This window comes from Pongo abelii, chromosome 3 (genome assembly GCF_028885655.2).
Source record: "Pongo abelii isolate AG06213 chromosome 3, NHGRI_mPonAbe1-v2.0_pri, whole genome shotgun sequence".
Classification (NCBI taxonomy): domain Eukaryota; kingdom Metazoa; phylum Chordata; class Mammalia; order Primates; family Hominidae; genus Pongo; species Pongo abelii.
Genome location: NC_071988.2, coordinates 100,780,158 through 100,803,434, shown reverse-complemented (window position 1 = coordinate 100,803,434; position 23,277 = coordinate 100,780,158). Strand labels below are relative to the sequence as shown.

At 36.3% G+C, this 23,277-nt stretch overlaps 1 long non-coding RNA gene across 1 annotated transcript in view; it reads right to left on the bottom strand.

Moving 5' to 3' along the window:
* Positions 1-2,147: 2,147 nt before the first annotated feature.
* LOC112133097 (uncharacterized) overlaps positions 2,148-23,277 on the bottom strand; it is a 78,679-nt gene continuing 57,549 nt past the window's right edge. Inside the window, exon 4 of the long non-coding RNA XR_002914764.2 lies at positions 2,148-3,467. This is a non-coding gene — a long non-coding RNA (uncharacterized LOC112133097). The remainder of the gene's footprint in view (positions 3,468-23,277) is intronic.

Below are 23,277 nucleotides of genomic sequence, written 5' to 3'. Positions count from 1 at the left end.
TCCTTTAGTTTGAAAGCATTACAAGCTATGTAGCAAGTTTATGAAACTCTTTAGCTGGTATATAAACTGATTTGGCATTTATTTTTACTCAAATATGTGTGAAAAACATTAGAGAAAAATCAGCAAAAAAGGATTTTCTCTCTTAAACAAAATTAAAATTAGAGATATTAGAAATTAGCCATATCCAAAAATCATTGTAGTTTAATACTCAGAAATAATGACTGATACTTTTATCCACACCTAACTTTCAGTGAACTCATAGTAAGAAATAAATGAAACCTCAGCGAAGCTATTAGGACATGTCATTTGAGAAAGCAATACCTGACCTTTGGGATTATATGAGATACTCCAGTGTCTTTGTAATAAAGTCCCCTTCTTCTGCTTAACTTTGTTTGAATACAATTTGTCATTTGCAAACAAAAAGAATACCAACCGAAAAACTGGAATAGTGACATTTCCCATGCAGATTTCTAAGGTTTGGGTCATTTTTTTGAAAAGGGATTGGCACACAGTAGGCATTTCATAAATGGTGGCTGTTAATGGCAGAGTAAATTGATCATCCTAGGTTGACATTATGTGTTTTATCCTCAATGAAATAAAGGCAATGGCTATTCTGTAATGTTGGAACCGCAGAAAGAGTGACAGATTGGTGAGGGATGAGGACATTGGATGTAGAAACAAAATTAATGCTGGTGGTCAAAAGATGGCAGATGTTAAAGCTGTGTCACTCTCATGTCCCAGTCAGCTATGCTGCCATGTTAATTCCAGGTGTAGCTGTTTAACAACACACAGTGCCTTCAACTAGGGTTAGGGTTAAGGTTATGTACAGAATGAGACTCAAACTGAGTTTAATTCTAAAAAGAATTGATTTAATAAATGCTCTCTTGTAAAATTTATATATAAAACTAATAAACGTTTAAGCTAACTTCCAAGAAAAATGTAAATTCTTTGTTAAAAATCAGAATAATTGGCACTCTAATAATAAACAATCTATTAAAAAACATGTTTAGGGTAAGAGAGACTATCCCATAATAGGATTAGGCCAGTCATGTTGAAAATAAGTGAACAATATTTCTATTTATTTATTTATTGAGACAGAGTCTCACTCTATCGCCCAGGCTGCAGTGCAATGGTGTAATCTCGGCTCACTGCAACCTCCACCTCCTGGGCTAAAACCATCCTCCCCCCTCCACCCCCAAGTAGCTGAGACTACAGGCATGCACCACCACACCTGGGTGTATTTTTTGTAGACCTGGGATTTTGGCATGTTGCCCAAGCTGGTCTTGGACTCCCGGACTCAAGCGATCTTCCTGCCTCAGCCTCCCAAAGTGTTGGGATTATATGTGTGAGCCAGTGCACCCAGTCATATTTTACTTTTATCCATTGATTTAAATGATTGAAAAGTTGAACTATAATTATTTTATAAAGACATGAGGTTAAAAGTCAGGTATCTAAACTCAAAAGCAACTAAACATTAATCTTGCCTGTACACAGGACTTAATAATATGATTTAAATATGCATATGAAAATATAGCACATACAAACTTGTCCACATGAATTAGTTCAAATTGTCACCCCTAAAATTGTCTTTATGCTCTGAGAAAAAAATGTATAAAATAAGAAATACACGCATAAGGGAAAAAATAATGTGTGATAAACCATGATAATAGATAAACGCGGTTATAATCTCTGTCACACATTCTCATCACAGTCATGTAGACATTTGTGGTTTAATTGTGTTACAATCATCTTTATATTAAAAGGTTGAAGACTGGGTGTAGATATTTTTAATCAAAGAATTTTGCCTTAGATAGAAGGAATTACATATACTTGTATGCATATGATGACTGACATCTCTAGTTCCTTTCCAAAAATAAAGCATCTGCTGTCATAATTTGAAAAATAAATAAGCAAAATGTCTGGATTTTGGAGGATACATGAGCAATGCACTGAAAGCATCCCTCTATAGTTTACATCTAGTACAATTTCCAATCAGTAGAGGGCTCCCTCGTCTGTGCAAGGCCCACAGTAAAAATGCACAGTCTATACATGCAGAAGTCACACATCATGTGCATGTTCGCGTGCACACACACACACACACTCTCTCACACACACATCATCTAGATTAATAAAGCTGTCATTTTTCATTGTTTTCAAATCACCTTTAGTATCAGTTGAGTTTAAAGCTTAGGGGAAGGAACACACAGGCAGCACCCATTGGCAATATGTTAGAACATTTTCTACCTAAAAATACTGATAGGTGTTTACAAGTTTTCTTCATTTCACTGTGACATTCCTCAGCTCTGATGTGCATTTGGCTGCTTTCCTGAATTCACACATCTCTCTGCTCATGTGCTTGTGCATTTTGCAGAAGTGTCACTACCCAAGCTTTGCAAAATAACAAACTCAATCTTCTAAGTGACTTTGCTGAGGCTATGTCTTTATTATGCCCTCCAAAACTTGAGAGTCAAAAATAAAAATTAGAAAAATGAAGCAACTAGTAATGTTTGCTTTTGACTGAAGTCACTGAGTCCAGCTGTATTTTTCCCTACTGAAAAATAGAAGAAGACATCCTAACTGGGTTGAGTTTTATTTGGGATTTTTTTCCCCTCTCCTTGGCCCGTAGGCTAGCTGATTCACTGATGCACAGTGAAAATGCCAAAAATATGCAAACCTCTCTGGGGTAGAAATTTGTAACAGAAAGGGAATTTCTGGCAGTGTAAAAGCAGGGCTGGAATAATCTCAGACTGTACCCCCAGGCCAGTTTTCGTGATACAGTTAAAAACTGGTTGGGCCGCCAGCAGAATCAACTGTTTAAACATCTTGCTGATTGTTTATGATAGTTGCCCAATAGATGCTTAAAAACATTGGTTTTCTTGGACCTCTGGTGGAAACCTCTTATACCCAGCTGATCCTAGTTTATTATTCATATATTTGCTCAGTAGCCAGATCCAAGAATTCATCTGGAAGCTCTTAAAGGAGAGAGAAGAGAAAGAGTCTATGATTTTTCAATTCTAGAATCACCACGTCTGAGAAGTTTCTCTTGCCCACTCTTTAGTGCTCCCCACAAGGCCCTCTGCTTAATAATCTCACCAGCTTCTTTATGTGTCACATATTTCCATTGTCTACTCTAGCCTGCAGTTTAAAATGGGGACATTTTGAAAGGAATGTGCTGCTTTTTGCCCTTTATCCCACTTGCTCTTGCTGAAGTTCAACCTTGAACTGTCTCATCCCATTAGCTATATGTTTCCGGGCATTTCCAGAAGGCATCTCACATATGCTTGAAACAGGTCAGTCAGCTCTCAGGTGACAACTACCAGATACAACAACCACTTTGGTTCAGCATTAGGAAGCCTGATTATGCCACAGATCTGAACCTTGTTCAGCAATCCAAAACTCCTGCCAGTGAAGCAGATATTTTGATCTCCTCTCCAAAGCTTGTGTTGATCTCTCCATTGGTTTCAAAACTGGAGTGGAAGAAAGAAGCATGATTAATCCTGACTATCTCTGCTCTCCAATCTCAACAGCTATGTATTATGATCTTCATAAAGAAACTAAGATTCAGAGAGGTCAAGCAACATGCAAAAATCATCCATTAGTAAGCGGCAGCCCCAGAATTCAAATCCACGCTTTCTAAGTCTTAATCCTGTGCTTGTTTCACAACTCCTGTAACATTAGATAAGAAGCTTACCCTTGCTCTGCAAGGGTTCATATAAAGATTAGTATACTTCTGCCTATAAAACATGAGATAAAAATATAATGGCCTCATAGAATGAAACGATACACAATTCCAAATAAAAACCAATTCTTTTGTTTTGACATTCAAAGTCACCTACTCTTTATGACCACTACCCTCATTGCAAATCCCCCTATTCTGATGTGCTTTTCCATTAAATAAGATTTGCACCATCCTTCTTTGGAGCCTTTGCTCATGAAGACCTTCTCACATTCCCTCTATTTTATTTCTCATTCATCCAATTCTCATTCATGCTTCAGAACCTTGCCTCTAACAACTTTCACCAATTAGCTCAGATTTTCCTCTGACAGCTATTGTTGTAAACCTCTCAATTTGCATTTATGCATTCTTCATGTTATTTGGGAATTTTGCAAGTGGATATACCATTTTCACATGTCTGGATAGTAATTTCTTGAGATTATGAGTAGTCTTCACTATATGTGTAGATATTAAGTGAGCTTATTTATATCAGATATAAGCCATAAAATCTCATCACTTATAGATGTTTTTTCACTGTATTGATAGATTAATGCTCCCCTTTAAACATACCTCTAAACTACTCAAACTCTATAAATGTATCTCCATATATCCCTGCAATTCTCTTTTTGAAACTAGAACAAATTAAGGGAATTGTTTCTAAAAATTTGAGCTTGAGGTAGAAAAGAGGAGGATGAAAAAATAATAAGTAACATTTTAAACTTTTTCTTACTCTGTTCTATATTCAGAAAATGTTTTAATGATACAATTTTGACATCTGTAGCAAGACAAATTTCCTTTCTTTTAATCACCAAGTCAAAGAATATTTCCATTGAGCTGGTTTCAATGAACAATGAACTCATATATTTCCATTGACTAACAAAGGAATATTGATATCAAACATATATATTTAATTATGGGTGAATATCAATACATGAGCATGGAGTCCTTAGGAAAATTACAAATGCCAAAGTACTTTGTAGAGTATTGCATAACTGATTTTATCAGCCAGAATAGCGGATGGATCTTATGCTCTAAATATTTAAATTTTGGGGACAACTTAACAAGTTTTCTTTCATGGTCATCGTTTTTAGAAATCTTTCTATAACTTAGGGAAGTGTTATAAATAATACAGAGTGGGAATATCCTAGGGAGAAATGAGAATTTCTGATTCTAAGAGGGACAGTAAATAATTTCATCTCATGTACCAAATCTGAGTGGTTGGCAGTGGCTGTCGAGAATTTTGAGGGCTATGTTGATGAGGATTTTGGGTCTGGGGCCAGGCTCTGTCATGTCACGAGTGATTAGTAATGTTTGCAATAAATGCAGAATTGTAAGGGAAAGCACATGTCATATTTTGCCACTGCTGCTATACTGCTGAGACTCTGCCATTTTTTTGTTGTTGTTTGGTGTCCAGGAAGGGCTTAGAACCATGAATGTTAACATTATAATGCAATATGGGGACACACAGTAAAAATATATGAAAATCTCCATGTTCAGGGTATGCCTATCCTGGGATATGAATGGTAGTAGATCATAGGCAGTGTTGTGTGAGTAACTAGATTGCCAAAGTGATGAGGCGAGGGACAGGGGAGAAGGCATTTGCTGGTTTCCATGCTGTAAAGACTTTTGCCCTGGCTGATTCCAAGCCACCAATGTGAGGTCATTAAACTCAGAGCTGGAAAGACATGTGTACAGCCCGGGTCAGTATGAGGAGGCTACAGCCAACCAGTAATTATAAGTGAACTTCTAGGGTTCAGGGTGCTGAGTAAACTCTGGGCCATAGAATGGAGGATGGACACAGGGATCCAAGGAAGGACCAGAAGGCCATAGACACATCAGCTGTGTGCAGCTGGGGAACAGTATCAGCTATAAGTCAGAGCTCAGGCCAACACTTCAAAGTTATAACAACATAAGAATCAGTTTCAATGCCACCCTCCAAAAACATACATTTTACCCTATCTATCAATATAATGCATCTTCCAGGTCCATATGCTGAGACAGCATAGTATATCAGTAATGAGCATGTTTTTTGTTTTCATTTTTGTTTTGTTTTGTTTTTTGAGAGGGAGTTTCACTCTTGTTGCCCAGGCTGGAGTGCAATGGTGTGAGCTCAGCTCACCACAACCTCTGCCTCCCGGGTTCAAGCGATTCTCCTGCCTCAGCCTCCTGAGTAACTTGGATTACAGGCATGCGCCAATGCGCCCAGCTAATTTTGTATTTTTAGTAGAGACAGGGTTTCTCCATGTTGGTCAGGCTGGTCTCAAACTCCTGACCTCAGGTATCTGCCCGCCTCGGCCTCCCAAAGTGCTGGGATTACAAGCATGAGCCACCACGCCCAGTCCTAAGTGCATGGTTTTTAGAGCCAGACACCATGGGCTTGAATTCTAGCTCCACCATGTATTAAATATTAGCTCTGAAACCTTGAGAAAATTACTTAACCTCTCTGTGCCTCAGTTTTCTCATCTATTAAAATAGGGATATTAATAGTACCATCGGGTCATTTAAAATTAAATGAGTCAGTAACTGTAAACCGCATAGAACAACATGTGCATTTGCTGCATGGAGACTGATGCATAAGTGCATAATAAAGGTACATAAAATGTAGATTTGCAACTTTTATCAAAATATCATTTTCAGTATATAATTTGCCCTTAAACTTAGGACAGAGGCACAGGATAGCTATGATAAAAATGCTCACTAGTGTAACTGATTAACTCTACATTTATAAGCATAACAATTTCACTTGTCTTTCTATATCATCCCATTTATCTTGGGAAGATAAGTAGGAATAACAATTATAATAGCAAATATACACCATTTTTAAAGTTCCATTTTATAGTAATTTAGATTTTTTTATGGCAAATTTAGTAACAAGGCCAAAATTGAGATGTTTTTATTCTTACAGGTTTCATTTTACATTGAAAAGGGGCACTGTTTTTCTTATGTTGAAGAGTTTACTGAAGAAACGTCATATCAGAGATTTAGTGTTTTAATCTATAACAGATTGTGCATATAATAAAGAACATTTTTTCCTATTGGAAATCTAAAAATATGTCAATTTCTCAAACATAAATTCATAAAATAAAAATTCTGGCAGTGGTCAAGCTCATTATACCACAGTGACCCTGTTTTCCGCAGCACTAGATTTAACCTTCTAACTCTGTAAATTTCACATTTAGCCAAGTTTTTAGCTAAAACAAGTTAAAATAGAGCAGAAAGAACCTTTCCTGCCTGTTCTATTCAGTAGCATGTTAATCAGATTGCAGTAATAAGTATGAAACAATGCATGCAATTAGCAGTGGTTAATTTGAAACTACTTCATGTCAGTTTCTTTCAGAGCAATACGTTAGTAGAGTAATTATTTATTACCCTGAGGACATGATCAATGATATCCTTCCATAATAACGTCTGCAAAAAGAGTAGGCATCTTCATTTGCATAAAAAGGAAGCTATAGAAACTGTTTTTTTTTTCAGCTAAATAAAAGCAGAAAACTGTTTCTAAGCTCTTTCCAACCATTTCATTAATAGTAGTAGATAAGCAAATCATTTGTTACACTTCAATATTTTTATGGTAACATAATGCTGAGGGGAAAAAACAGCATTAATGATTTAAATCCACAAAGACTATCTTTATTGAGAAAGGGGAAAATGACCCATTTCTAAATGTCATTGTCATCATTGATGTGTATGTGCTAGTCCCTTCCACACACGTGGTAATTCACTAGTTCCTTAGCTGGAGCTTGAGGATAGAATTTATGGCAAGCCCTAAGTGATAGCAAACACCTAGTCTACACAGCTGAGCCATGGTTGGGCAAAGGCAAGAAAAAGATGTCAGTTTAACCAGGTGGCCACAATTAGATGGTGCAGTTAAATAATTGGGAAGGTGATATTAGAGGATACCATCTTGGCTTTCAGAGTCCATTGTGTATTAGGCAAGAAATCCTGCATGTCTTCATATCCAATTAATTCATCTTATTATATAAAATACCCATCTTTCTGAGGAGGACAAGAAAATATCTCAACTTTGGAAGTAGTTAGTCTGGACAATGGAAGAGAGGAGACTGAAAAATGGAGTAGGCTGGAAAGGCCTAGTACAGCAGAAATGGTTAGAATGATGTACAAGTCTGAGAAGGATCCTCCACATTTTACAACCCCAGGGGCCTCCATTCATTTGGAGAATGGCATTCTACCAGTTGGGCAGTTGGCAGCCTGCACATCTACATGTGAGGGACCCAAACTGAGATAATGATTTGGGGCAGAGGTTGAGGTCAAATTTCAAAGTAGGAGAACCAAATGAAAGACACAAGCAGGTTTTAGAGTTCAAGTGAGGTACGGGTCTACAAATTCTATTCAAGATGTCCTCAGTATTTAGCCATTTGTGGAAGGATTTGTAGCTCTAATAGAGTCAAAGATAAAGCTAAACTGGTGAAATTACCAGTCATATTGTACCTTACGTACAGAAAGTCAGCAGAGTATCATGTGTGGAAGAAAGAAATTTTCAAATGTATAAAATGAAAATAGCCGGGCGCGGTGGCTCACGCCTGTAATCCAGCACTTTGGGAGGCAGAGGCGGGCGGATCATCTGAGGTCGGGAGTTGGAGACCAGCCTGACCAACATGGCGAAACCCCGACTCTGCTAAAAATACAGAATTAGCTGGGCGTGGTGGTGCATGCCTGTAATCCCAGCTACTGGGGAGGCTGAGGCAGGAGAATCGCTTGAACCCAGAAGGCAGAGGTTGTGGTGAGCCGAGATCGTGCCATTGCACTCCATTCTGGGCAACAAGAGCAAAACACTGTCTCAAAAAAGAAAAAAGAAAAAGCGAAAATAATAATCTTTAATAAAATAAAAATATTTGCTTTTAAAAGTTTTGAAAGGATTACATGAGAATTGTGTACATGGTGGACTTCAATGTTACAACGGCTCGGCTCCTTTTTGTTTTTCCAGGAATAGTGTTCCCTTTCTATGAGAGCCATCCTCCTTCCACACCATCATTTCTGCTGGGTATTGTTATACTTGTATATTACTCAGGCAACTTGATCCAATTATCAATGTGGGTATGGGAGCTACCTGCCCTGTTAAACTAGTTTGAATTCTTTTTTGCAATGTTTTGCATTCAAATAGGGAAAGAAAGTAGCATCTGGTGTGGTGCCCATGAAATGTAAAATGAAGAGCTGTCAGCAGCAATGTTACCTATCATATGGAGGAAGATGGTCTGCAGTAGGACAGAAGAGAGCTGGCATGGAGAGAAGGAGAGAGAAAGTCCTGAGGAAATTCAGTTCCCCATCATTTTATTTTTATTCTTTTAGGGACAGGGTCTTGTTCTGTCATCCAGGCTAGGGTGCAGTAGCATGATTATAGCTCATTGTAACCTCGAGCTCCTGGACTCAAGCAGTCCTCCCACCTCAGCTTCCTGAGTAGGTAGGACTACAAGTGCACACTACTATGCCCACTATTTTATTTTTTTGTAGACATAGGGGTCTTGCTATGTTGCCCAAGCTCTTCTAGAACTTCAAACAATCCTCCCACTTCGGCCTCCCAAAATGCTGGGATTACAGACATGGCCTGTCCACTTTATCATCTTATTCTTGAGGCCCAGAGGAACCCTTGCTCTTCCTGCAGTTTATTTAGTCAACTCTTCTTTCAGTATTGTTATACACTCCATGTCCTTTCAATGAATCACCTTCTCTCCTTAAGCTACTTTGAACTTGTTCTCTGAGTAAAGCAGAATGCAATAGACTCTGCTTAGCATGAAACACATACTAGGTCTAAAGAAAAGAAAAGAAGATGAAGAAGAAAAATAGGAAAAAGAGCAGCATATCGAACATAAAATCCTGTTAAGCTTATAGATAGTTCTTTGTAGATGAGTATTTAATTGCTTTCTAATTGTTTCAGGTATATTAATCATGCTTTACTAAATAGTATTTGACTATTTAAAATAAGATAATATATATTGTATATTAACTTATCTCAAATAGTATCCACTACAGTTCCAGCCTAAAAATAGTAAACAAAAAAAACTAATTAATTGATCTAATAATTTGCTTTTGTCCATTCACTTTTTAACTTTTCTAAGACTCTGGGTTACCATTTAATGCACCAGAAGTAATAACTTCCTAATGGTATGCCAATGATAAACAAGATCTAAGGTACCTTTGGGGAGCCATTACCACTTTTTCCATCAGATTTGGTGCCATATTTGCATGATTCCGTGTGTTACTAATTTGACAAGAATGGTTTCACTTCATGAAAACCTGAAGCATAAAGTAGAATTTGGGGCAGCTTCTTAATTTATCCACCAGCCAATAAATTTAGTAAAACCTAGAGTAATAGCCAAGTACCAGACATCTAAGGAAAAAAGTCCTGAGAATCAAGTTGTTGAGATTTTTTAGACTTCTCATCCAGTAAATGGGATAAGTACAGTTAGCAGCAATAGAGAAACGTTTCCTATTTGATTTTATTAACTGATAGATATGAATTAATGCATTAAGATATTTGATTGTGTTGTAAAATGTGTATATGAGCATCATGATTCAATTTAATGTACCTATTACTGGTTGATGTGCCATTATATTAGGCTAAATTAAAAGATTTTATGGAAAAAAAATTACAATTAAAGACTCAAAATTGATTGCATTCATAACTTAAAAGAAGATATTCTGTTCCATTAATATTTTGAATAATTAAAATAATATATCAGAAAACAATATGGAAAAATTGAGAGGTAGACAAGGTAAAACAAAGAAAAATAGATATAAAGTCAAAAATAAAGTTCACTTTCTATGTTAAATCAATATTTTCTCTTTAGCTCAAGTTTTTAAGAACTGAAAGAGTAAGAAAAGTCACATGGTTAACTGCTTGTCTCAGCAAGTAAGTTTTAGGTCACATTGTCATAAAAGATATGAATATCCCTCCTTTCTTCTTCCAAATTACAAAACAAATTGATTCCAAATACAGCATTTTAACTTTGTAAAATAATGTTTTCATAGATAATAAGATGACACTTTGAACAAACCATGAAAACTCTCTTAATGCAACATGTGCCTTATGAAGGGTGGCCATCTGTCTAGGACTGAGGGATTTCTGGGTCATGAGAATTTCAGTGTTAATATGAAGACAACCCTCCTGGTAAATTGAGGTAGTTGGTCATCCTATATGAGCAAATTACTTAGCTTATTTGTAAACATAAGTATCCAGAAGCAGATTTTTTTTTAATGTTGTGATTTACCCTTGAAGACTTAAATTTTCTTCTCTCTCATTTTAAGTAGATAAAGTCTGATTACTATAAAGATATATGGCATTGACATATTGGGATTTTTCTAAGATTTCTTATTTCTTTTAATTCTAAGGATCAGGAAATATTCTACTTTTCCTACTGGCAGTGTGGTCCATGGACCAAAAGCATCAGCCTCACAGGAGTTTATGAACAGTTCATAATAATAAAATTAAACCCAGGCATACTGAGAACACAGAATCTATATTACTAACAAATTCCCAGGTGATTCATATATGCAGTAAAGTTTAAGAGGCACCGATCTAAATTCTCTTAAGAATTTTCTAAATGGATTCCAATTTTTCTCTATTGTCAACTCTTTTGAATTCCTGTCTAGTCCACTACAAAGCCAATACAGCCTCATTAGCTCAGCTGCAATTGATTTGAGATGTGTAATCATTTAACCTGGGTTGGACTGACAATTTTGCCCTGCAACCCTTGCCTACATATGAAAAGGAGTTACCTAAGTAAGAGGGCAGAGTTGGAAAAACCTACCTTTTTAAGTTGTTAACAAATTAATTCTTTGTAAAGTATTGAATGCTATCTGGAAATTAAAATAGGCCTAACAGGACCTTTATTTGAAAACTTTTTGTTTGCAGGCAATTCAAATTAGTGAAAGAAAGAAAACTATATGGGATTAAAAAATATTTACACAGCCACCCCCCAGTTGGCCTGATGTTGTGAAGTTTGATTGAACATTTTAGCAACTCTTGTCTAATTAGTTAAGCTCATTTAATGTACTTTCCTGGTACATTATACTGCAAAATTGAGTCTAATTCTTGGAAGAAGCCATACTCTTTTAGGTGTCCATGTTTTCTTTGTCTTTTTGTTTTCTGATTAGGAATCCCCTCCCCACCATCTTCAAACCCTGTACCTGTTTTCTGACTAGAAAACTCATACTCATCCTTTAAATATCATTTTAAATGCTATTTCCTAGGTAGTCAATCATCCAGGTTTAGGTTCTCCCCTAGTGTCTCACTCTCTTTCTGTCTTTGAACAGTGTTTAACATTTATTACGTTGAATTATTAAGGTTTGTATGTGAGAGATACTCCAAATGGACTATTGAGTCCTGCAGGCAAATTACCTTTATAGGCTTAACAATCAACTCTGACTATGGGCTTAATAGATATTTGTTAAATGCCTGAATGAATGAGAAACTGATTGAATGAATGAATATGTTTTAAATGATGAAAGCTCACTGAGAATGAACATTTTGAATGTTCTTATATATTTATTTCAATAAATTCTTACTGTCCTAGAAGAACCAGAAGAGAGAGGAGATACAGACATGTGTGTCTAGAAATCTGATGCAGGTCCATCATTTTGGTACACATAAACATCTTATGGAAGCTGAAACTGAAGTAACTGATGCTTTTTGCATTATTTCTTCAAAGTTTTCTTTGTTTAAAAAGTCAGTCCATGTGTACCACAAGGCAAATTGTTCTATGGTTTGCTCCAATTTCCACTAGTCCTGTGCTAAGATGATGGGGCACACACTGGCTTGGTCTTTCCAGTCTCACTGTAAGAAGATAGACCTTTAATCTCCTAATGCATTACCTGAATGAAGACTGGCAATTGAGATTTGTTGACATTGGCAAAAATGCCATTTAAAGTTTACAAAGAGCTATGAACTTCAAGGATGAAGACTGAAATTTAATTTTAAAGTAAATTACACTTTTGGAGAAGATTAACACAAATTGTTAGATGTGAATTTAAGTCAAATGCTTGCCCATAGTTTTTGGAAAATACCTACCTATATGTATGTCTTAAAATTAGCAAAAAAAGCACCATTCTGGATCAAGAAGTGTACTGTTTTATTTAGGAATCTAAATTAACTATATCTTAGTGTACTTACACCCTTGTGGATTTGGGAGCAGGGACTGAATCTCAAATGTCTTCAGAGAGAAGGTTGATAAAGTAAATGAGTGAAGTGAGCCAGGTGGGGCTTGAGGTAACCCAAGAGTTTATGCTATGTTGAAGGGGTAACATTTACTCTGTCTCAACAGATTATGATCATGCAGAAATATGACCTTAAGATTGCCATATATTTTAGTTTTTCAAAAGAAGCTAATGTTCTAGACATTTATACAAAATATCACATCATTTAAATGTTGGCAAGTAATTCATAATTTTAAACCTATGTGAGTTAAATAGAATGTGTCTGCTGAGTGGATATGGCTCACGAACTAACAGTGTATACCCTTCGTCATGGAGGAAGGTCTCTCTTTGAAATCTGAATTTAGACTGTTCTGACTCCATAAATAATTGGATGTCCTTGCATGATAGAATGTGTTCTGTGAGTAGGTCTTTCCTAGTTGTAATGCCTAGTTGGAAAAGACTGCAGAAGGGTCGTGTAGACTCTGTCTGGAAAGAAACTAGTCAAGGATAAATGCAGTGCAATCTGAAATGGATGGGTGATATGTTACCCAAGGTAATTAGGTAAAAATAAATAATCCACACTTCAAAAAATGTATTTCAAGACTCCTGTAATAGTTCCTCTGGGGACATCAAAGTCTGTGTGCGTGTTTCCCCTATGGAAAATAGTTGCTTTAAGTATGGCCACTTTTAATAGGTGATGAAAGTTTCTCTACACCATACTTCACATCCATCATCCCTGAGTCTTGTTTAAAGTTACAGCATGATCTATTTTGTGCTATGGAAAATTTAAAAGCACCTATACCATGTTTTAGGAAGAATAACTAGTGAAACAGCTGTGTCCTCTCCCTAAGACCATATTGGAAATTCCAGCAATAGCTATCAGTGAAGAACTGTTGTACCCAGTAATAGAAATCTATTAATAGTAGGCCATAGCAAAGGCAGCAGCAAAACACAGCAATAAAAGGCAAGAGAACCCAATATAAAGAGTTTCCATGAATAAGCACACTGGGAATTCTCCCTAACCCCCAAATAACTGGGCATATATTGGCAATCTAATTTCTGGCAATAAAGCTTAAAGGGGCGTAATGCCATAATAATATGTATTTTAAAAATTGTTTCTTGTATTATACTTTTAGGATGATGAGGCTTAAAATATAAAGGTTACACTCTACAACATAAATATTTCGTAATATAATGCTTTGAATTTTGTGAAACTCAATTAACAATTTTATACATCTGCAATCTAATGTTGGTATTTACTAATATCAGCATTACTGCTGTCAATTTTACAAGAATAAAGTATAAAATATGTGGCTTGTCACCCATGTTTGCTTTTTGCTCAATTCATTGGTGCTATTCTTACAGCTTAGCACTCTGATAAACCCAAAACTTTCCTTCTTCTCCTTGCCCTTCCAGAACCTCCTCTATAGCACCCCATATGCAAATCTACAATACAAGATCACTTTACTAAAATAAACTGAATGAATGTTATAAGCTATATGAATAGCAAGATATAATATAGAATCTGTCCAAATTAAATGATTTATTTCAAGATGTTGGCATCATCATCTTTTGCTTCTTAATAATCATAATATCCTTACAAAAGAAATCATCACAAAATGGGCATAAATATAGGATTTATATTTTGTTTTTAAAGATCATCTCTGTTTATTGCAAAGCACTCACTCTTCCAAGATCTTCTACTGCCTTGTTTCTCTAGCTCTTCTGCACATAGTCATTCTGTTTTCCATTCCAGTGTATCAAAAGAAGCTTGAACACTATTTCTTACATTTTCATAATTTCATAATACAAAACATTTCTTAGACTGATTGAAATGACTCAAACAGACAAAGAAGAATTGGATGATCGTGATTTTTAATGCTTTCTCATGCATCCAGTTGGTCAGAATACAATTTGACCAATGGACTCTTACACATATGCATGAATTTCTGCTATATTAAAAAATCTGTACAAGAGGCAGTGTGGGATATTAACTCAACTTCTTTTTAAATCTTACTGTCTTTGTCTATATTGTTTTGTTATTTATTCTAATAGAAGATAAATAAGGCATCTCCAAGTTGTTATTCAATTAATTGTTGTCTATTTTCATATCTTTAGAGAAATTCACTTTTGATGGCACTTTACTGAGAAGCAGTATATGGCTTTGGAAGAGGGAAGCGAGGAGGAACAGTCAACAATACTAGAGGGCTTTACCTCTTTAGAAAATGAGTAGGACAGGGAAAGACACATTCATCTCAGCTTGGATCATTACTGCACTGGTTCTGTTCCTCTGTTTCTAGGTGACAGAAACAATTAAAATGGAAAACTGGTTCAAAGGAGATAAAGAAGAATAGGTCATTGCCCATCACTCTGAATATCCAGACACTAGTTCGGCGAGACTCATCTATCCACACTGTGAAACCAGTCTGGAGGGCTGAAGTTCTCACATATCTATAAATGATCATTTGTTTTATACTAAAAGCCTAGTATTATATCAGCTGTATTAATTGCCACCCAAATTAAAGTTTAAATATTATTCTGTTTTCATTTTGATTGGGGGAGGGATGGCTGTGGGGTTTCTTTCTATTCTAGCAATGAGGGAAGACCAAGGTGACTTTGAAAAGGAAGTTGCCTTGTGATACTATCATTATCAGTAATTAGCCACAGTTAGTAAGCTTCTATTAATCAAATCCACATGTGGAAAGACTTTAATTCTGTGAGATGAACAGTGTTTGCAAAATTTAAAGCATGGAAGGTAACATTGCATAATTTTGCAAGCCAATGCAGGGCAGAAAAGAGGAAAAACTCTATCATTAAAGCATAAATAACCTGGTTTAATTAAGCCTATTATCTATAAAATTATATATAACATTTACATACGTTCATAGAATAATTATAACTATTCCCTTTGACAAAACTGGAAACTCAAAATAAAAAAAAAATAACTTCTACATATATCCCTCTCATATATTAGTTAATGAGATGCTATAGCAAATGTCTAAGCATGTTGTAAATAAATAGGCAAAGGTAAAAATCTTAATTTTAAGGGACTATGAGTGTAAATCCTTGGCATTTCTAGGCATGAGGGGAAATGTCCAAATTCTAAGGAAGAATGTAAGGGGTGAAGATGTGATATTACTATCCCTTTCCTCTGCCCTAGGAAAGGAGAGATGAAATATAAAGAGGAAGTTGGGCAGCACCTACTCTCCTGTACTTTTAGCCAAGTGTTCTGGGGACACAAGAGAGGTACCAATCCATTCCAAAAAAAAAAAAAAGTCTAAAACTTGGAATTTTTACTTTCAAACACAGAGCAATTTTATCCCTGAAAAAAATCTCCCCCTTTGACTCATCTTAATATTAGCCAACTTCACAACCCACGTGTACTAGTCAGGGTTCTCTTAAGGGAACAGAATTAATAGGATATATGTATATATGAAGGCGAGTTTATTAAGAATTGACTCACACAATCACAAAGTGAAGTCCCACGGATATGCCATCTACAAACTGAGGAGCAAGGAAGCCAGTCCGAGTCTCAAACCTCAAGAGCAGGGAATCCAACTGTGCAGCCTTCAGTCTATGGCCAAAGGCCCGAGAGCCCCTGGCAAACTACTGGTGTAACTCCAAGAGTCCAAAAGTTGAAGAACTTCGAGTCTGATGTTTGAGGGCAGGAAGCATCCAGTGTAGGTGAAAGATGAAGACCAGAAGACTCAGCAAGTCAGCTCCTTCCACCTTTTTCTGCCTGCTTTATTCTAGCCACACTGGCAGATGCTTAGATGGTGACCACCCACACTGAGGGTGGGTTGGCCTCTCCCAATTCACTGACTCAAATGTTTATCTCCTTTGGTAACACCCTTACAGACACACCCAGAAACACTACTTTGCATCCTTCAATTAAATCAAGTTGACAGTCAATATTAACCATCATACCATGCTTTATTTAATTTTACTACCTCCTAATCCAAGACTTCCAAGAAACTATATTTATACCTAAATTAGCACAGCACCTATTGTATCTGCTTCCTGGTTTAGATGTAATGAAAAGAGCATCAAGTCTTGAGCCTACCATTTTCTAGTCAGGGAATATTGGGCAATTAATTAAACCTCACTGAGTCCTGTCTTTTTTTTGCAAAAGTCAAATCATTTTATGCTTTCTAAATTGCTCTACGAAGGAAAAATAGTAATATTCTCACAAAATAGATACTGAGGGATGATTGTATTTGCTTATATATTTTTTCTTTTATTGTTCTTTTTTCCTTCTGACTCTATCTGAAACTTGCCTCTTTCCCTAAGACATTCTTTTCATCAGAGCATTGTATCCTTCACTTTTTTTTGTCACCATGACCATGGAGACATGGCAGATGTCTTCCTTGCTTCTTATAGTTACTTTCAGACTACTGTCTTCCCCTACTCCCTGAAATCCCTGTATTTTAAGCTTATACAATCAGAATATATCACTCCTATCCTTCCTAATAGATTTGCAGCACCTTGGTCCACTTTCCTTCATTCTGTAAAAATTTTAGTCCCCTATTCACTGTCATTTCTCTTAAATATTGCAGCTCTACAATCTTTGATTATTTTAAGATTCATAAAAACAACTTTTTCAATAACTTGTCCCTTCATTTATAAGTCAAATATTTATTGAGTGCCTCAAATTTGTCAGGCCCTAATTTCAAGGTGGGAGATAGAGCAGGAAAGCAAAAAACAAAATCACTGCTTTTAAGGAAATGGCATTCAAGTGGAGGAGATAGATAATAAATAAAACCAAAAAGTAAAAATATATAGTATTTCAGATACTGATAAGGGCTGAGAAGAAGAAAAAGATAAACCAAGAAACATAGCTATGTAATGTATATGTTTGGGGGTGGGGTGATGGGGGTTTGAAATTTTAAGAGTGGTCAGAAAAAGTATCACTAAGAAGATGACTTCTGAATAAGGATATGAGGGAATTCAAAATACAAAGCCTTTTTAGCTTCTTGACCTTCTCCCCTCTAATAGTCTGTTGCCTACCCTACCTCAGCAGTATGTCCCCATAGACACAACTTATATCTTCTCAATACCAAGAAATGTATCCTTCCGTTCTCTCAGTTCCAAGCCTGCCACTCTGTGATCATCACCCCTATCATTCCAACCCCTACCTTTGCTCATTCTAGCTCATACAGTCCATCATTCCCACTGGATCTAGGGTTAGTTAGTTGTCTTACCAACTTTTTATTATTTCTCATCCCTCCTTTTGTTTTTACTTCCTTCCTTAATTAGTTGGTATTAATGGCCCACTACTAAAATCACTTTCTTGTATATAATATTAAACCTCAACTGCCCTGCCTACTCCCTTTATTGTCCCCACTTGGCAGAATCCCAATCTTGATTAATCTACTCTGTCTTACATCTCAACAGCTAAATGTGATAATTACCTCATACATACTTCAATCTCCTCAAACCTTTAATAGTTCCTCTGACTCCCTCAAACTCAATTGAGGATTATGTGTCTTACGTTTCTGAGAAACTTAATTTCTGCATATTTCCAACATTACATTTACCAACCAACCCAAATATACCAATATATTCTGCCTTGTTGCTTCTCAGCAAGAAAAAACTGCCCATGATTTATTTATTTATTATTTATCTATTTATTTTTTGAGATGGAGTTTCACTCTTGTTGTTCTGGTTGGAGTGCACTGGCATGATCTTGGCTCACTGCAACCTCCGCCTCCCAGGTTCAAGCGATTCTTCTGCCTCAGCCTCCCAAGTAGGTGGGATTCCAGGTGCGTGCCACCACACCCAGCTAATTTTTTGTATTTTGAGTAGAGATGGGGTTTCATCATGTTGGCCAGGCTAGTCTCAAACTCTTGCCCTCAGGTGATCCGCCTTCCTCAGCCTTCCAAAGTGCAGGGATTACAGGTGTGAGCCACCACGTACAGCCCATGACTTTCTTTAGGATGAACTCCTCCTTTAATAGACATAAATTATTCTCTAATCACATTAAATCCCTCATTTTACTAAATCCCCCATCAGCACACAAACATACTATAATATTTTATATCAAGAGAGAAAGAAAGAAAAGAAAGAGAGAAAGTGAAAGAAAGAGAGGAAGGAAGGATGGAAGGAAGGAAGGTAAGAAAGAAGGAAGGAAGGAGGGAGTGAGGGAGGGAGGGACAGAGGGAGGAAAGGAGGGAGGAAGGGAGAGAGGGAGGGAGAGAAATGCTTTTCAGCTTCATATTCCTCTTCAACCACTATACCATATCTCTGCTTCCGTTTATGGAAAAGCTTCAAAATAGTTGTGTGTACTCATTGTCTCCATTTCCTCTCCTTTTTTCACTCTGGAGCCCACTAAAATTAGGCTTTTGTTCTCACCATTCCAACAAAAAGCTCTGGTCAAAGTCCCTGCAATGTCCATTTTGATAAATCAAGTCCTGCATTCATAATTTTTATCTTTAATTCAACCTATCTGTGCCTTCCACACAGTTGATCACTTCTTCTTGTAGTACCCTGTTCATTTGGCTTCCAGGACACAATTCTCCTTCTTCTCCTTTCATCTTATTTACTGTACCTGGTTATTTTACTTTTCTGGTCTCCTATCATCTTATAATAATGAACTTTTCCAGGGCTTAATCATTAGACCTCTTTCCTCTTCTTGGCAAAACCCACTGACTTTCATTTCACCCTATGGATGTAAATACTATGCCTACACTGACACTTGCAAAAATTCATATTTCCATTCAGTACCCTTCCTTGAACTCCAGATTCTTATTTTCAACTAGTTACTTTACCTCTCCTCTTAGATATCTAATATATAACTCAAATATAACAGCTGCAAAGGTGACTTCATTTATTTTCTTCTTCCTTCCAAAACTATTTTGTTTTTCTGAATCAGTGACAACGATTTCCTTTAAATTGCTCAGGTCAAATTTCTTGGGGCCATTTTCACTTTTCTCTTTCTGTCATACTCTAAACTGTGAAGGAAAAAAAATGCTCTGGAGTGATTCATCAGGCAAGGAAAACTATTTGGCTCAGTGCAGTGGCTCCCACCTGTAATCCCAGAACTTTGGGAGGCTGAGGTGGGAGGATCATTTGAGCCCAGGAGTTCAAGAGCAGCCTGGGCAACAGAGTGGGACCCTGTCTCTTCAGAAAGAAAAAAAAAAAAAAAAGAAACTAGCCAGGCATGGTGGCATTCACCTGTGGTGCCAGATACTTGGGAGGCTGTGATGGGAGGGAAGTTGAGGCGATAGTATTCATGTTCATGACACTGCCTTCCAGCCTGGGTTCAGAGCTAGGCCCCATCTCCAAAAAAGAAAAACAAAAACTTTACTCAAAACTATTGCAATAGGGATCAAGTCCATTGCAAAAGGAGAGATAGGTTGAAACAAAAAGTAGGAGAGATTTTAAGCTCAGAGGTGAGATAGTGCAAAAGTACTGGAGAAAGTTAGCCAGGAGGTGAGTCAATGCCAATAGACCATCTGTGTTTGCTAATTGTCATTTATTGCCCCCCTTCCCTTTCACAGAGACTGGGAGATAAGGGCCCTGTGTTTCTAGCTTATTACATTTAAAAGAAAAGGTTTCCAGGTCTTTTGGAGAGACATTCCTGGGTTGTAGAAAATTTACATTTCAAAGAAACAGAGAAGGTATTTAAGATTGCAAAATTTCTAAAGGAAATGTTCGAAGAAAAGGGAGGTCAAGGGCCCATACTCAGAAAAAAACCTGTCTAAAGTTAAGTCAAGATGAAGGGAAGTCAAGGCCATCATGGTCAATATACAATCAATCACATATCTATCCACAAAATTCACTTCTTACAGGTCTTTGCTCAAAGGTCACATGACTAGGGAGTTTTCTTGACCTCCCTTTATAAAATAGCAATCTCCCTCACATTTTTCCACTACACATGCACACCTGTCCAACTTATCACCCTTCAAACTGTGGCATTTATTTATTTAGTTAGTTCATTTTTTCTATTTTATAAATTTTTATTTTATTTTAGATTCAGGGAGTATATGTGCAGATTCGTTACATGGATGTTTTGCATAATGGGGGTTTGGAGTTCTGTTGTACTCATCACCCAAATAGTTACGATTGTGCCCAACAGACAATTTTTCAACCCTCATGTCTCTCCCACCTTGCCTGCTTTTGGAGTCCCCAGCATCTATTGCTTCCATCATTACGTTCATGTGCACCTAGTGTTTAGCTCCCACTTATAAGTTAGAATGAGCGATATTTGATTTTCTGTTTTGGAGTTAGTTCACATAGGATAATGGCCTCCAGCTCCATCCACGTTGCTGCAAAGGACATGATTTCAGTCTTTTTCATGGCTGCATATTATTCCATGGTGTATATATACAACATTTTTTTTATTCATTCAACCATTGATGTACACTTAGGTTGATTCTATAACTTTGCTATTGCTATTAGTGCTATGATAAACATACAAATGCAGGTGTCTTTTTATATACCAATTTATTTTCCTTTGGGTATATATCCAGTAGTGGGATTGCTGGGTTGAAGGGTAGTTCTATTTTTAGTTTTTTGAGAAATCTCCATACTGTTTTGCATAAATGTTTTACTAACTTACATTCCCACCAAAAGTGCATAAGCAAACCCTTTTTTCTGCATCCACAACAATGTCTATTGCTTCATGACTTTTTAATAACAGCCAGAATGCAATTAATAGAAATTGCACCAAATCTGTAGACTGCTTTGGGCAGTATGATCATTTCAACTATATTAATTTTTTAAACATGGGATGTTTTTGCATTCATTTGTATCATCTATTATTTCTTTCATGAGTGTTTTATAGTTCCTCTTATAGAGATCTGTCACCTCCTCAGTTAAATATATATGTATGTATTTTATTTACTTATTTTTGTATCTATTGTAAGAATTGACTTCTTGATTCGGTTCTCAGCTTGAATGTTACTAGTGTATAAAATTGCTACCAATTTTTTACATTGATTTTTGTATTGTGAAACTTTACTGAAGTTGTTTATCAAGTCTACGAGTCTTGGAAGAGTCTTCTGGGTTTTCTACATATAATAAGATTCTGTTATCAATGAACAGAAATAATATGACTTCCTCTTTTCCAAATAGGATGACTTTTATTTCTTTCTCTTACCTAATCGCTTTGGCTAGGACTTCCGGTTCTGTGTTGAATAGAAATGGTTAAAGGGGATAGCCTTGTCTTGCTGCAATTCTTAGGGGGAATCCTTTCAACTTTTCCCTGTTCAGTATGATGTCAGCTGTGGGTTTGTCATATATGTCTCTTATTATATTAAGGCACATTCCTTCAATGCCTAGTTTGTTGAGGGTTTTATCATGAAGGTATGTTGGATTTAGATGAGTGCTTTTTCTCTGCATCAGTTGAGATGGTCTATGGTTTTTGTTTTTAATTCTGTATATGTGGTGAATCACATTTACTGATTTGTGAATGTTGAACCACCTTTGCATTCCTGGAATAAAACCCACTTGATCATGATGAATTATCTATTTAATGTGCTGTTGGATTCAGTTTGCTATTACTTTGTTGAGGACTTTTGCATTTGTGCTCATCAGGAATTTTGGCCTGTAGTTTTCTTTTTCTGTTATGTTCTTGTCTGATTTTGTTATCAGAGTAATAGTGGTTCCATGAAATAAGTTAGAGAGGAATACCTCCTACTTTATTTTTTGGAATAGTTTCAATAAGATTAGTATCAGCCTTTCTTTGTATGTCTGGTAAAATGTGCCTGTGAACCCATCTGATCCTGGGACTTTACTTGTTGGAAGGTTTTTTATTACTGAATTACTTTCATTACATATTATTGGTCTGTTAAGGATTTCTTTTTCTTCCTGGTTCAATTTTGGGAGGTTGTATGGTTGCAGGAATCTATCCACTTCCCCTGGGTTTTCTAGTTTGTATCTATAGTGATGGTCCTAGTAATCTATGATAATCTTTTGCATTTCTGTGGTATCTATTTTAATGTTGCCTTTATCATTCCTGATTGTACGTATTTGAATCTTCTCTTTGCCTCATCGTTAAACTGGCTAGTGGTCTATCAATTTTGTTTATCCCTTTAAAGAAACAGCTTTTTGTTTTGTTCATCCTCTTTATCATTTTGTCAGTCTCAGTCTCATTTGGTTCTAGTCTGATCTTTGTTATTTCTTTTCTCCTGCTAGCTTTCAGTTTGATTTGTTCTTGTTTTTCTTTGAGTTGTGACATTAGGTTGTTAATCGAGATCTTTCTATCTTTTTGATGTAGGCATTTAAGGCTATAAACTTTTTTTAGGACTCCTTTTGCTATATCCCAGAGATTTTGCTATGTTGTGTCTCTATTTTCACTCATTTTGGAAAATTTTTTTATTTCTGCCTTGATGTCATTGTTTACCCAAAAGTCATTCAAGAGAAAGTTTAGTTTTCATATACTTATGTCACTTTAAGTTTTCCTCTTAGTA